General features: G+C 29.3%; 5 non-coding genes and 1 pseudogene across 5 annotated transcripts; all 6 read left to right on the plus strand.

Annotated features, from left to right (window-relative positions):
* Nucleotides 1-1,065: 1,065 nt before the first annotated feature.
* Nucleotides 1,066-1,260, plus strand: LOC149511158 (U2 spliceosomal RNA). The gene has a single exon (XR_016334494.1). It is a non-coding gene; the product is annotated as a U2 spliceosomal RNA (small nuclear RNA).
* Nucleotides 1,261-3,710: 2,450 nt separating this feature from the next.
* LOC149511159 (U1 spliceosomal RNA) lies at nucleotides 3,711-3,862 on the plus strand (annotated as a pseudogene).
* A 1,562-nt stretch (nucleotides 3,863-5,424) lies between these two features.
* On the plus strand, nucleotides 5,425-5,613 carry LOC149511160 (U2 spliceosomal RNA). Its single transcript, XR_016334501.1, has one exon. It is a non-coding gene; the product is annotated as a U2 spliceosomal RNA (small nuclear RNA).
* A 4,802-nt stretch (nucleotides 5,614-10,415) lies between these two features.
* On the plus strand, nucleotides 10,416-10,632 carry LOC149511161 (small nucleolar RNA U3). The gene has a single exon (XR_016334437.1). It is a non-coding gene; the product is annotated as a small nucleolar RNA U3 (small nucleolar RNA).
* A 1,027-nt stretch (nucleotides 10,633-11,659) lies between these two features.
* Nucleotides 11,660-11,856, plus strand: LOC149511162 (U2 spliceosomal RNA). Its single transcript, XR_016334488.1, has one exon. It is a non-coding gene; the product is annotated as a U2 spliceosomal RNA (small nuclear RNA).
* Nucleotides 11,857-13,537: 1,681 nt separating this feature from the next.
* LOC149511163 (U1 spliceosomal RNA) lies at nucleotides 13,538-13,697 on the plus strand. Its single transcript, XR_016334450.1, has one exon. It is a non-coding gene; the product is annotated as a U1 spliceosomal RNA (small nuclear RNA).
* Nucleotides 13,698-14,213: the final 516 nt, after the last annotated feature.

The raw sequence follows: 14,213 nt of genomic DNA on the forward strand, positions 1-14,213 counted from the left end.
ATTGTAATTTTATGTACTTCTCGAAATGTTAAAAATAAGAAAATAATATAGTAAAACAAAATAAATAAGATTTCAATATACTTCTATTTATTTAAATCTTAATACTGTAGTGAAAAGTGCCAAACTTTTGATGAACCATAACCTTGTGATTAGAGCTAGATTAACTGATACCTCGTCCCCGCCCAACCAACTGAAACAGTAGAGGATCGTTCTCAGCTGGTTCTTACCCAGCGTGGGATGGTCACAAGGTTGTTTGACAGAAACCAATAATTTTGTTTTGGGAAAAATCTTTGAACGATTCTGCTAACTTTGAAGCTATATATATGCATTTGCAATGCAATCACAGCTAACCAATTTGGTTCATTAAGTAAAACTTTTCAAAAATGGCCAGTATTTGATGAAACAAGTTAAAACTGGAACTAAATGAAGAAGATCTTTGAACGATTCTGCTAACTTTGAAGCTATATATATGCATTTGCAATGCAATCACAGCTAACCAATTTGGTTCATTAAGTAAAACTTTTCAAAAATGGCCAGTATTTGATGAAACAAGTTAAAACTGGAACTAAATGAAGAAGCATTTAGGAGAATTGATTTTAGATTTCCCAGTTACCAAATTGGTAATAATGAATCTAATTTTCAATGACAGCTTAGCGGCATCCAGAAAATACATGCTTAGCCGAGTGAATTCGATTGTATACATCATTGATCTAAGGAAATCTGTGATGTTAATGCTTGATTCTCTGCTACAATTTGGGTGATTGTTTAAATACTTGTTATTTAGTTATTAGCTCAAGTTCTTAGAGAACAATTAATTAGTTTTTCCCAAGCTAACTTAGTCTGACGCAGAGATGGTGAAATTTTTTGTTTTAACTAAAATGACTTCACCTTGCACCAAAGGAATAACAAATTAAAGACACCGCAATAGACATGAGAATAATTTTCATGTGCAAATACATCAGGGTAGGAGTTCTTTTCACTAAGTTCAGATCCCACATCCAGAGTCCAAGCCAAGGGTCACGCCAAGGTTCGATATAAAAGACAATCCAAGCTACAGTGTAACTCGTACCTTTCTCGTCCTTTTAGCTAAGATTAAGTGTAATATCTGTTTTATCAGTTTAATATTTGATACGTAGGTCAATGACTCAGATGATATTAAATAAAATCTTTTAGAGGGAGAATCCATCACAATAGCTTGCTACTGGGAATCTCGAGTGTCGCTTTTGCGCTGCATTACAGCACAGGCTTGGCACACTCCACTCCACCAGTTCTAGTTCAGTATTTGAAATCGGATAAAAGTAGCTAATTGGGCAAAAATCAATTTAATAGTTCAGAAGCTACAAAGTAAGGAGCGTAAGAAAATGGAAGAAAACTGGGAACGAGCGAGCAAAATTAATTTTTAGAGACACTTGGATTCAGAATTTCTTCGAAATAAGCCAATTGACAGAAAGAGCGATATATTGAAGCTTTGGAGTGCATGATAATCTGTCTATTAAAGGCTTTTTGCAAGTTCAATAAGAAATTGTTGCCTAAAGCTTGTGATACTGAAATTGAAAAAAAATAAAATAGAAGAGCTTGTAAGGATATCATGACTAAGAGATCTCGACGATGGAAATGTGAAACATAATTTTTTTAAGCATAGTCCAACTTATAGTTTTAATTTTTTAATAAGATGGATGAAATTTTATGTTATATGAACTTAGATATGGATATCTGTTATTTGTATCTAAGTATCAAACTCATCTTTTGTTCCAATTTTAGACTTACAAAATTGACTAAAAATGTGCAAAAAAAAGATATGATGTGCAAATACCTCTTATAAAAGTTTTTATTGGTGTGATGACATTAGTTTATTTGACTGAGAAGGATAAGGGCCAATCTCTCTTGAACCATAAAGATTGGCACTGGTCCCCCTCCCCCTCCTCTCTCCTTAATTGATTCTCTTTTTTTTTTTTTTTTTTTTACTTTGAAAATTTTTAAAAATGTTCATATTTTAATTTTTAAAAATATTTTAGATTTTGAAAATTTAAAAATATTTTCTTGATTTTTAAAAGGTTTTAGTTTTTTTTTTAATTATGACTTGTGATAATTGCATCATTGTTACATAATAACCATGTGTCTCTGCATATATAATATTTACATGTGTCAAATTTTCATTCGTTGATTACATCATTAATTTTTGTTAACAGTGTTAAGTCATTGGATAGATTGATATATGAATTAAAAGTTGAGGTATTACATTAAACATTTTTCAATAATTTGGTAGTTGTGAAGGATATTATCCCAATGCTTTTATTTATTTCTCTAAACAATATATTAAAAACATAAATGTTTTAATCATATTCATCTAATATAATTACAAATATAATTTTTTTAAGCACAGTCCAACTTACAATTTTGTATGTATCCAAGTATTAGACTCGTAATTTATTCAAATTTTAAAATCGTAAAATTGACTAAAAATATTCAAAAATAAGATATGATGTGCAAATATGTCTTATAAAATTTTTTATTAGTGATTGACATTGTTTGATCAGTCTAAGGAGGATAAAGACCAATCTCTCTTGAACCATGAAGATCCAGTGCTAGTCCTTCTCCCTCCTCTCTCCTCAATCAATTCTCTTTTATTTTTCATTTTATTCTTTTTATTTTTTAAAAGAAAATTCATATTTTAAAATTTAATAAAATTTAGATTTTGAAATTAAAAAATAAAATTTCTAGATTTTAAAAAAGTTTTAGTTTTAGTTTTTTTTTTTAATTATGTGATGTGATAGTCAAATTATTATCACATAATATCCATGTGTCATTTATGTGTGCAATGTATAAACATATTGAATTTTCATTGGTTAATTGCATCATTAATTTCAGTGTTAAGTTATTCAATAAAATGATACAAGAATTAAAAATTAAGGTATTACATTAGACGTTTTTTAATAATTTAGGGGTCATGAATATTGTTGGAATGCTTTTACATACTTTATTAAACAATATTTTAAAAAAAGATAAATGTTTTAATCATATTCATCTAATATAATTTTGAGGATGTTATAAATATTTGCTTTGAGTGTATATTTTCAAAACTTTATAACCCTAAAATCATTGGATTTACTAGCAAGAATGCCACAATTGTTAAAATTCCAAACTAAAATGGAAAGGGAAATTAAAGATCCATTACTAGAAGCATGAGATTCTAAAAGACAAGTACTTTTTGTCAAAGAAGTGAAGAAACCCTTTGTCTGTCATTACTAGGAAAAATGTTGCTTGAATTCTTGAATGTTAACAACAAATTAAAAGTTAAAATACTAAAAATTCATAGGCTACAAAAGCTGTTCTCTATCAATAGATCTGATATTTTGCAAGCAATTATTGTTTATGGTTAAATTTTGCAAGAAATCTGATAGAATTCAACATATTATAAGGCTAGGAGTGATCAAATCTAAGGTTTTAGTTGCTTTTGTTAGAATTAGTTGAGGGGAACTTCTTGATGTTCATATTCCCACCAGTAAATTGCTGAAATAAAGCAAAGAAATCGATTATTATCAACTTCAAATTGGTCCATAATAATCGGTTGCTAACTTGCTATATATTTTTGCCTCAACAATCCATGAGACCCAGGTAGTTAAGGCTTTAATCAATCCCATCTCGAAATTGAACAACAAAAGAAAGTGTGGTTGGCTCTATAAAAGGGATTGGAGTGGCTACTTCAAATCTTTTTTACCTGGACGGGTTCAATGGCTGATCAAGAAGACTCATTGGCCAGGACAATGACCTTCATTGCACTTGGGAGGGGTGCCGCCCTAAGGTCTCCCCAAGTGGGAGAGCCTACGTTATAATTTGTGGCAGTTGCGCGGCTCCTATCCAATTTCAAGTATAAAGGTTATCCAATTTCAAGTATAATGGTTCGTCTATGACTTCTTTAACAACATTTGCTAATTTTCATGGCATGGCCTAGGACAATGACCTTCATTGCACTTGGGAGGGGTGCCGATCCAATTGTCTTGTTGTCCTGTAGAGGATCGTTCTCATTTGGTGTTCATCTAGCTGAGATGGTCATAATGCTGTCTGACTTAAAACCTTTTTTGTGCCTTACTTTAATTTCTTTGTCAATCTCCACATAATTCCGCTCAATTTTACAAGTTAGAACTTTACATTACAATGAACTTTTGGTTTAAATTGATACCATGGGCACATACCTGAAGCCATGTATACAATCAATAAACACGTTTTTATTTCAATGGCAACTACTAAGGCGCTGGCATCCAGTGGAAGAGATGAAACTTATCAATTATGATATCTTAGATTAGATTGTATATTGGCCAATATATATGATTATTTTAAAGGGTTTTTTTAGTTGGAGATAACACTAACTTGTTATTTCTGAATTGCATAATGATTGAGCTTGTAGTACTGTTATTTTTTCGCACTTAGGGCCATGACGCATCTAGTGTTAATATATATGTATATATACACGTGAACATTTGCTGTTCTTAGCAAAATATTAGTTCAACATAGGGTGCTTAAGCATAATTCAGCTTTCAGAATTGCAATTGAAAGTAGTGCGAAATAAAAACTTTTAGCCTTGTTGGACTAAACCTATAGTCTACTTTGTGGATCTGCAGAGCCAAGAAGAAAAGCCTTTAGAGCAATCCGTATGCCATGTTGATCTTGATTCGAGTTAAGGTAACCCTGCAGAAATTAAAACAAATAATTAGTAGTTAGTAGGAGTAACTTTTTCATTTTTTGTTTTTTTATCGGACAGTTGGGAGGGAGCTAATAGAACTAAAGTTGAAAATGAAAAGGACAACAATGTCAAAGTTTTTCAAAAAAACTTTGAACGATTCCGTTAACTTTGAAGCTATATATATACATTTGCAATGCAATCACTGCAAACCAATTTAGTTGTTTAAGTAAAACTCTTCAAATATGGTCAGTATTTCATGAAACAAGTTAAACTGGACGCTATTTGAATAAGCATTTGGGAGAATTGATTTTGGATTTCCCAGTTGCCCAATTGGTAATAATGAATCAAATTTGCAATGACAGCTTAGCAGCATCCAAAAACAAACATGCTTACCCGAGCGAATTCGATTGTTTACACCATTGGTCTAAGGAAATTTGTGATGTTAATGCTTGATTTTCTGCTACAACTTGGTTGATTATTTAAATATTTGTTATTTAGTTATTAGCTCAAGTTCTTAGGGAGCAATTACGTTTACCCAGGCTAACTTAGTCCGACGCAGAGAAGGTGAAATTTTTTGCTTTAACTAAAAATGACTTCACCTTGCACCAAAGTAATAACAAATTAAAGAGCTCCACAATAGACATGAGAATAATTTTCTGTACAAATACATCAGGGTAGGAGTTCTTTTCACTAAGTTCAGATCCCATATCCAGAGCCCAAGCCAAGGGTCACGTCAAGGTTCGATATTAAAGAAAATTCGAGACTCAAAGCACCAAATGTAATATTTGTTCTTATCAGTTTAATATATGATACGTCGGTCAATGCCCCACATGATTTTAAATTAATTTTTTTTATGGGAGAGTCCATCACAGTAGCTTGCTACTGGGAGACTCTCGAGCGTTGCACTACAGCACAGGCGTGGCACACCCCACCAATTCTAGTTCGCTAATTGATAGAAGTGGAGGGTAGCTAATTGGGCAAAAACCAAATTCAGCAGCTTATCAATTAGGTTTTACTAGCATATAGATAGGAAGAAGAAAGTGTAGAAGCCTGAAAGTGAGAAGAATGAAAGAAAATGGAAGAAAGATGGGAACGAATTATGTATTAAGTTCTAAGTGACACTTGGACTCAAAATCTTTTCGAAATAAGCCAATTGACTTACAGAGTGACATGTTGAAGCTTTGGAGTGCATAGTGTTCAGTTTATTAAAGGCTTTTTGCAAGTTCAATTAGAAATTGTTGCCTATAGCCTATAGGCTTGTGGTACTGAAATTGAAAAAAAAAAAAAAAAAAGAGCTTGCAAGGATATCATGACTAGGACATCTTGACGAAAGAAATCTTTTTAAGCATAATCTAACTTATAGTTTTAATTTTTTAATTAGATGAATAAAATTCTATGTTGCATGGAATCGGATATGGGTATATGTTTTTCGCATATATATAAGTATCAGACTTGCCATTTATTCATGTTTTAGAATTGTAAAATTGATTAAAAATGTGCAAAAATAACATATGATGTGTAAATACGTTTTATAAAAATTTTTATTAGTGTGATCGACATCAGTTTACCTATATGAGAAGAAAAGCGCACATCTATCTTGAACCATGAAGATTCACGTTGGTCCCCCTCTCTCTTCTCTCTCTTTGATTGATTCTCTTATTTTATTCTTTTTTTAATTTTCATTTTAAAAAATTTTTAAAAATTTTAGATTTTGAAATTTTGAAAAAAATTTTCTAGATTTTTAAAAAGTTTAATTTTTATTTTTTTTAATTATAACATATGATAGTCGCATCGCAATTACATAATCGCCACATCTCTATATGTGTAATATTTGCACATGTGTCAAATTTTTATTAGTTGATTGCATCATTAGTTTTTGTTAACAGTGTTAAGTCTTTAGGGAGATTGATACATGAATTAAAAGTTGAGATATTACATTAAATATTTTTCAATAATTTAGGGGTTGTGAAAGATATTATCATAATATTTTTATTTACTACATTAAACAATTATTAAAAACATAAATGTTTTTATCATATTCATCTAATATAATTTTGAGAATGTTATAAACATTTGCTTTCAGTGTATATTTCCAAACTTTTATAACCCTAAAATCATTGGATTTGCTAGCAAGAATGCCACAATTGTTAAAATTCCAAACTAAAATAGAAAAGGAAATTAAAGATCCATTACTAGAAGCACCATGAGATTCTAAAAGACAAGTAATTTTTGTCAAAGTGAAGAAACACTTTGTCTGTCATTACTAGGAAAAATGTTGCTGAAATTCTTGAACATTAACAACATATTAATTTGGAAACAACAAATTTGCATTGGTTTGGGGGAGTTTTCTTCTATCATATAAATGTTTTGAGGTTATATGTATTGACCATTGAAAATAAGCATTAAATTTGCTGTTTCATCTTTGACTTCTTCTCCATGGATTATTTTATTATAATTTTTGAAAAATAAAATTCAAGTACAATTTCATGCTTTGTTGCACTATATCTAACAATTTTTTTTTTTTGGGAAAAATTGTCATAGATTAAAAAAATAACTTATTACTACATTCCTATCATGTAAATCACAACTTGCAAGTCCTATAAATCATGGGATGAAGAATAAAAATTGTTATATATATTAAATTAGAAGGGAGGGATTTTTTTTTACTTATCTCTCCCATCTCTTAAATTTATTAAAATCAATAGTTAAAAAAAGGTATAAAAAGATGTAATTTTTTTTATATAACTTGATCACTCCCCTAAATTAAATACTAATTGTCATAACATAAAAATCCATAGAGTTATCACTAAATATAACTAAAGGAGTCGTTACTAATCTTTTTTATTTAAGTGTGATTGGCCACTTAAGTGAATCCATACTCCTAAGGATGTCTTAAGCTTGACTAAAGATCCTTAAAAGAATAGGTTTTGGTCTTCATTTTAAAACTAAGCTCAAGAGTTCGATTACGTATAAAGAAAGTTATAATATCCTCACAACGCACATCTAAGAATGGTACCAATTTAATTTTATGTTATACAAGCCTTAAAATATTTTTGTAATTTATCAAATAATTTAATTATTGGAAATTTGTCTTAAAATTACTCTAATCATTTGGTAGTAATTTAAGATAATTTCTTTACCTCAGAAGTATTAATGGAGACTCATGTCCTACTCCAAAGAGACTTCGTCATTGGATTCATTAACATATTCTTCAAGACATTATTTTTTAAAATAATCAATAAAATCCTCCAATTATTTGGTAAGATTTTATTTTGATGCATATCCCCCAATCGTTTGGTGAAATTTTTATTTGAAAATCTATTTACAAATTTTTTTTAAAAAAATTGTCCTTAAATCTTCCAATGGTTTAATAAAATTTAACTTAAAAATTTAAATCCTGCAATAATTTAATAGGATTGAAATATTATTTTTCAAAATTTCATTATGAATTCTCAAATCGTTTGGTAAAATTCATCATTCAAGATTTAAATCCTCTAATTATCTGGTAAGAATCATGAATTTATTATAAAAATTTATTTTAAATATACATAAAAGAAGAAAGAGAAACAACTAAGTAGCACAAATAAATATAGAAATAAAGAAGAAAAAAATAGAAATTACCTTGTCTTCAGTTTCTCTACAAAATAGCTTATAGCTTCGCTTGCACCCCTTGCCTGTGATGATTACCTTTCTTTTTGGTTTAAATAAAAATCAAACAGAAACCTAAAACATATATACTCGAAACCTTCGAAAACTTTGCTGCAAAAACTTTGTTGAATGCCTCCTTTTTGTGTTTTTTCTCAACTCTTTTCTGCAACACAGAACTCCCAAGAGAAAATCTTAATTCTCGAAACCCAAACATCAAAAAAGACTATAAAAAACTCTTAATTTTTTTTGCTCTCTCTCTCTCTTAATTTTTTTGATTGATTCTTGATTGTTTTTAATTAATCTTAATGAAGTCTTTTTAGTTTCCTCTAATCCCAATTACAATAGGAAAATGAGTTTTCTTGGTTTGAATCTCCTAATCAACTTTAACCTTGGATTTTTAATCCAAATCCATCGTTCAAACCAATTTCCTTGTACAGTTCTTTTTCAATTAGAACACTTTTAATTTAACAACCTAATTAGAATTAAACCCTTTTCAAATTTCAACAAAACAATCCTTTCCCCTTTTTTTAAAAATAATAATAATAACTCTAAACTAAATATAATACCAAAAATAAATAAATAAATAAATAAATTCAAAACTTTATCTTAAAATATAAATTGATCCTAGACTACATAGGGTGTCTACACTATTATATGGATCACAGTTTTCATTAATTTGATGTATATAAATTATTAGGAAATTAAAAAATCAAATACAATGATATCATATATAACTTCTTAATGAACTAATTTTAAACCCTGCTATGTCGATCACACAAATTAATTATAGTTTTGATAACATATAACACTATTTATAAATTAGTAAATTAATTTATAATTTGTACAATCAAATTAGAAATAAATTAGAATATCTTAATTTTTCTTTTATCGTGACCATACATATACGCATTTCCAATCATTCAAATTTTCTTATCCGTTCTATTTTATTCTTTTGGTTTAAAAATATTTTATATTCTTTTTTTAATTATATTGTTATCATTTCTCTCCTATTTTTTATTCTTATTAATTTGTAATTTAAAGCCATTCAAATGAGTTACAATAGTTTTTTTTTTGTATTCCTCTTTTTGCTCTTAAGACATAAGTCACCCCTTTTTCCTTTATTTAAAATTTTGAGAGAGAAAAATCACCTAATTATTTTGATGGCATGATGTGAGAACATCATAAGAAAACCATAATTAATGTTATTTCAATGCAGAATAAAGTTTCTCTATGTTGATTACATAGTTAAAAATGCAAAACATGTTCTTAAAAGCCAACCCTTGAAAGCTCATAATCTTTTTGAGAGGTTTCAATCCTTATATAATTTTGTTTTGTCAATAATGAATAATAGTAACACAATTCTAAAATATAATTTCTACTTTTCAAAAACAAATTTATTTTTAAAAGCTTTATGCCTATTAACATAATTTTGCATTGACTTTTTAAAAAATGACCAAACAAATCAATTAGTACAATTCTCATTATATATAATCATATTTAAAAAAAATCAATACATTTATAATTTAAACAATGAATTAAAATTAGATTCAATCAAATGTATATGTGTTTTTGTTCAAACTGTTAAATTTAAATTTCTCTAATATAAATTACAGTAATAATAAAATAATAATAAGATTTATAACATATAATTCTGTTTATTTAAGTTTTAATACCGTTGTGAAAAGTGTCAAGGTGTGGTTTTGTAAACCTAGGTGGATGCAGCGGTAAGTTTCCTCCAGGCAAAAGCACAACTCTTGAGACTATGTGTCTGTTACTTAGATGCTAATCCACACTGCAAATACTATGTTAGAGAGCAATACTCGGTCGTTTTTCTTGCATTTTCCAGGGAAAAAAAATAGAAATGTGGTATAGCTGTTAAACTAGTCATGCCAGGAAGAAAAAATGGAAATGTTTTACTTCCAGATTCTTTTAATTTCTCTCTGCTCTGCCAATTTTCTAACAAAACCTAGGCCTTTTCATCTTTAGAAAAAACCATGACCACCACCAAGCAGTCATATAGTCCCCCATGGAAAAGACAGAGGAGTTATGGATAATATTTATTCGAGGAAGAAAGAGAAAATATGTGAGACCTTACATCAACGGGATCTGTTTTATAGGCTCATACCTCTGTATCCTTAAGCATAAAGGAGAGGATCTCAAGACTGGTTGATGAAACATGGCCTTTGTGATCAGAGCATGATTAACCGCTTTCTGGTCGCTGTTGACCAGTTGGAGCAGTAGAGGATCGTTCTCAGCATGGTGTTTAACCCAGCTAGGATGGTCACAAGGTTGTCTGACCGACTCTCCCAAACCCTTTTGGAATTTAGTTGTTTTGAGTAAAAAACTTTTTAAATATGGCCAGTATTGCACAGGTAAACTGATGAAAGAAGTTAAAACTGGTATGCTTTATAAAGAAGCATTTGGGGAATTGATTTTAGAATTGTCCAATTGGAAGTTAAAACTTTTTGCCTATTTGGTTATGCTACTGAACCACTTCTATTTGCTTTTCCAGTTAGTCTCTTATGTGTTTTAATCAATTTTTGAAATGATGGCTACGCTGAGAGGTTTAACAAAGAATCATGGTGAATAGGTTCGATATAATATGTTGAGAGGTTTAATATCCGATTTCAATGTTTCACTGAAAGATGGATTTAAATCCTTTCTAAGGGATTGAATAATATACTTAATTTAATTTATTTATTTTTAGATCACATCCAATTATAAAGTATTGGTGTAGTAGGGATGAATTATTTTTAATAAAAAAATCACGGTTTAAGAATAAAGAAAAAAAGAATAATATCATTTAATTAATTAGTTTCAATATCAGTTGCAACAAGATGATTAACTACTCGTATGATATCCAAAAATTAGATAATTTACGTCCTCAATCCAAGGAAACTGTGATTTTAATGCTTCATTCTCTACAATTTGGGTGACTTTTTGGAGGTTAATTTATTAACTAGTTATTTGCTTGGGTTCTTACAGAACAAGTTTTATACGAGCTAGCTTAGTGTGTGGCCTTGAGACCGTGAAACTGTTGGTTTTAGCTGAGATGACTTCAGTTTACATTGAAAAATTAACAAAGATTACCACAATATTCCAAAGCTATGCTCCAAAGTCCGTGGTTTCACAGACAACAAAAAAATTTTACAAATGTATGAAAAATAAGACTCTTCATTGAGATACTATGTGGCTGTTTCTTGTATCATAAAAATTTTGTACATAAAAGATAAAAGTTCTTTCGAATAAGTTCGCATTCCATATTGAAAGCATAAGCCAAAGGTGACGTGGAGTTGCATTATAAAAGAAAATCAAGACACGAAACGACTCTTACCTTTCTCTGCCTTTTGGTTTAAGATAAAATGTAGTATTTGTTTTTATCAGTTTAATATATGATACATGAGTCATTGACTCACATTATATTAAATTAAATTTTTTTGGTGGAGAGTCCATTACAATAGCTTGTTATAGGGATTCTTGAGCGTCACCTTTGCGTTGCACTATGGCACTGGTTTGGCACACCCCACCAATTCTAGTTTAAGTCTTTCTTTAAACTTAAGGTCCTAGCTTACGCCATTAATACAAGTTACATCTTTCTTTAAATCGAAATTAATGTTTTCTTCCTTGGAGGTAATTTCTTTCTTGCGTGCTGGAAAACAAAAGCAAAATGTCATGACTTGTAACGGGATGTATCTAGTCTACTTTTCTAAAAGCAAGATTTTTTTTTAATTTTTTTTGAGATTACAAGTGTAAATTATAATCAGAATTGAGTATTACATTATTAAATAGTCAATTAATCAACCAATCAACAAATTAAAATATAACTACACAAATTTAATATACAAACTCAAATATAGTTAGACTTGAACATCAAATAAACAATAGCTGTGAATGTCTCTGATGAACTGATAGATGGATTCTTTTTCACTTCTGATAAGATGACTATAAACAGATTTAAGTTTACAGTAATTTAGAAAGATTTGGTTTTCTATTTTGGTTTGAATTCGGTTATATAATTTTAAATGTTTTTAAATTATAAAATATAAAATCTAATCTTTTATTTGAGATATCTATATGTACCTTACATAATAATTATTTTGAAAATTATCTTCCTCCAATCAAAAAGAAATCATTTTCCTCCGTAAGATTCGAAAGACTTAAATGAAGTTTTTGAGTAAAGTTTATAAAGATTTTTATTAGAAGCGATTAATAAAATCCAAAATTGAAACTCAAAATACATAAATTAAAAGGTTTTGTTACATAAATTAAATGTGTAAATATTAAAAAAATTTTAATAAATTTCGATATATTTTTTAGATGAATATTTTTAGTAAAAATATTGATATAATTTTTATTAAATAAGTATAGATTAAATTTGAATTATAAATAATTTTTTTAATATTTTTTTTTTACATATTATTAAGTCTCACATTGAATTCTATCGATTTAAATTTTTTATTAAAGTTTTTATTAAATCAATTTTAAGAAAAAATTTCGTAACTTTCATATTAGTTTTATCCTAAATTCAAGTCTCATGTATGAGTTTATTTTAATTTTATTTAAGTCTTTTGAACCTTACAGAGTAGAGGTAGAGGATTTCTTTTTGATCGGAGGAAGATAATTTCCAAAATAATTATTATGCAAGGTACATATAGATATCTCAAATAAAAGATTAGATTTTATATTTTATAATTTAAAAACATTTAAAATTATATAACCGAATTCAAACCAAAATAGAAAACCAAATCTTTCTAAATTACTGTAAACTTAAATCTGTTTATAGTCATGTTATCAGAAGTGAAAAAGAATCCATCTATCAGTTCAACATAATGCACTTAAGCATAATTCAGCTGTAGTTGAAAATGAACAGGACAACATTGTGAAGTCCTTTTTGGTGTTGGATTACTCGATGACTTTGGCATTATATTTCAGTTCAGCCCTTTTGTTGGTATATCCATTTCTGAATTGGACGCGTGAAGACACACTTTTCAGGTTTCAACCTATGGATTCTTTTTTCTAAGGTAAACAAGGATACAAAGTGTTGAGATGTCCCTTTAGAGACGATGAAACTACCATTTTACATTGTAGTTTGACAGCTCTTAAAAATTCTTTGGAATTTTTTTTTGATAGAAATCCCACATTCCTATCATTTCATAAATGAATTATTAGCGCGGAGTATAAAGAAGAAGCATATCTCAACATTCAAACATACTTACCTGGACGGGGTCAATAGGCGATCAAGAAGACCCATGGCCTAGGGTAGTGACTTCCATTGCACTTGGGAGGGGTGTTGCTCTAAGGTCTCCTCAAGTGGGAGAGCCTCCGTCATAATTTGTGTTAGCGGGGGCCAGCGTTCGCGCGGCCCCTAGTCAATAGTTTCAAAATTTTTTAACTTTCAATGTAGTTTAGTAATGGTGAGTAGGTAGTCTGGGCTTCAAATATTGAAAAAGCAAAATGGGTATTGTAGGCCGTTCGGAGAAATGATCATTAGAATTTTTTATCACCTTTCATTTCTTTAGACACGAAAATTACTCCATACAAGGTGGATAAATGTAAAAGAACATATGTAATCCATGAAAGTATAGCCAGATATATTAGTCGAGATGGGAAGAACCATCAGAAGCTTTACTCGTCAAATAGGCAGATAAATATTCTATATCTAAATGTAGTTGTAATCTGTTGGTGGGAGTAGTGCAAAAATCACGCTTTCTACTAACACAGGTTAAAAAATAGGAAATCTATAGTGGAGGTTTGAGGTTTTCTGAAGTCTCGAATGAAAATAATTGGAGCTTTCCCGTCAGTTTTGGAAATAGCTGTGAATGTCTCTGATGATAGTTGTTTTCTTTTTCACCTTTTTTCCAAATTTTGGGACATGAATCCTTGT

This window comes from Durio zibethinus, chromosome 26 (genome assembly GCF_047325235.1).
Source record: "Durio zibethinus cultivar Kanyao isolate XHJ-2024 chromosome 26, ASM4732523v1, whole genome shotgun sequence".
Classification (NCBI taxonomy): domain Eukaryota; kingdom Viridiplantae; phylum Streptophyta; class Magnoliopsida; order Malvales; family Malvaceae; genus Durio; species Durio zibethinus.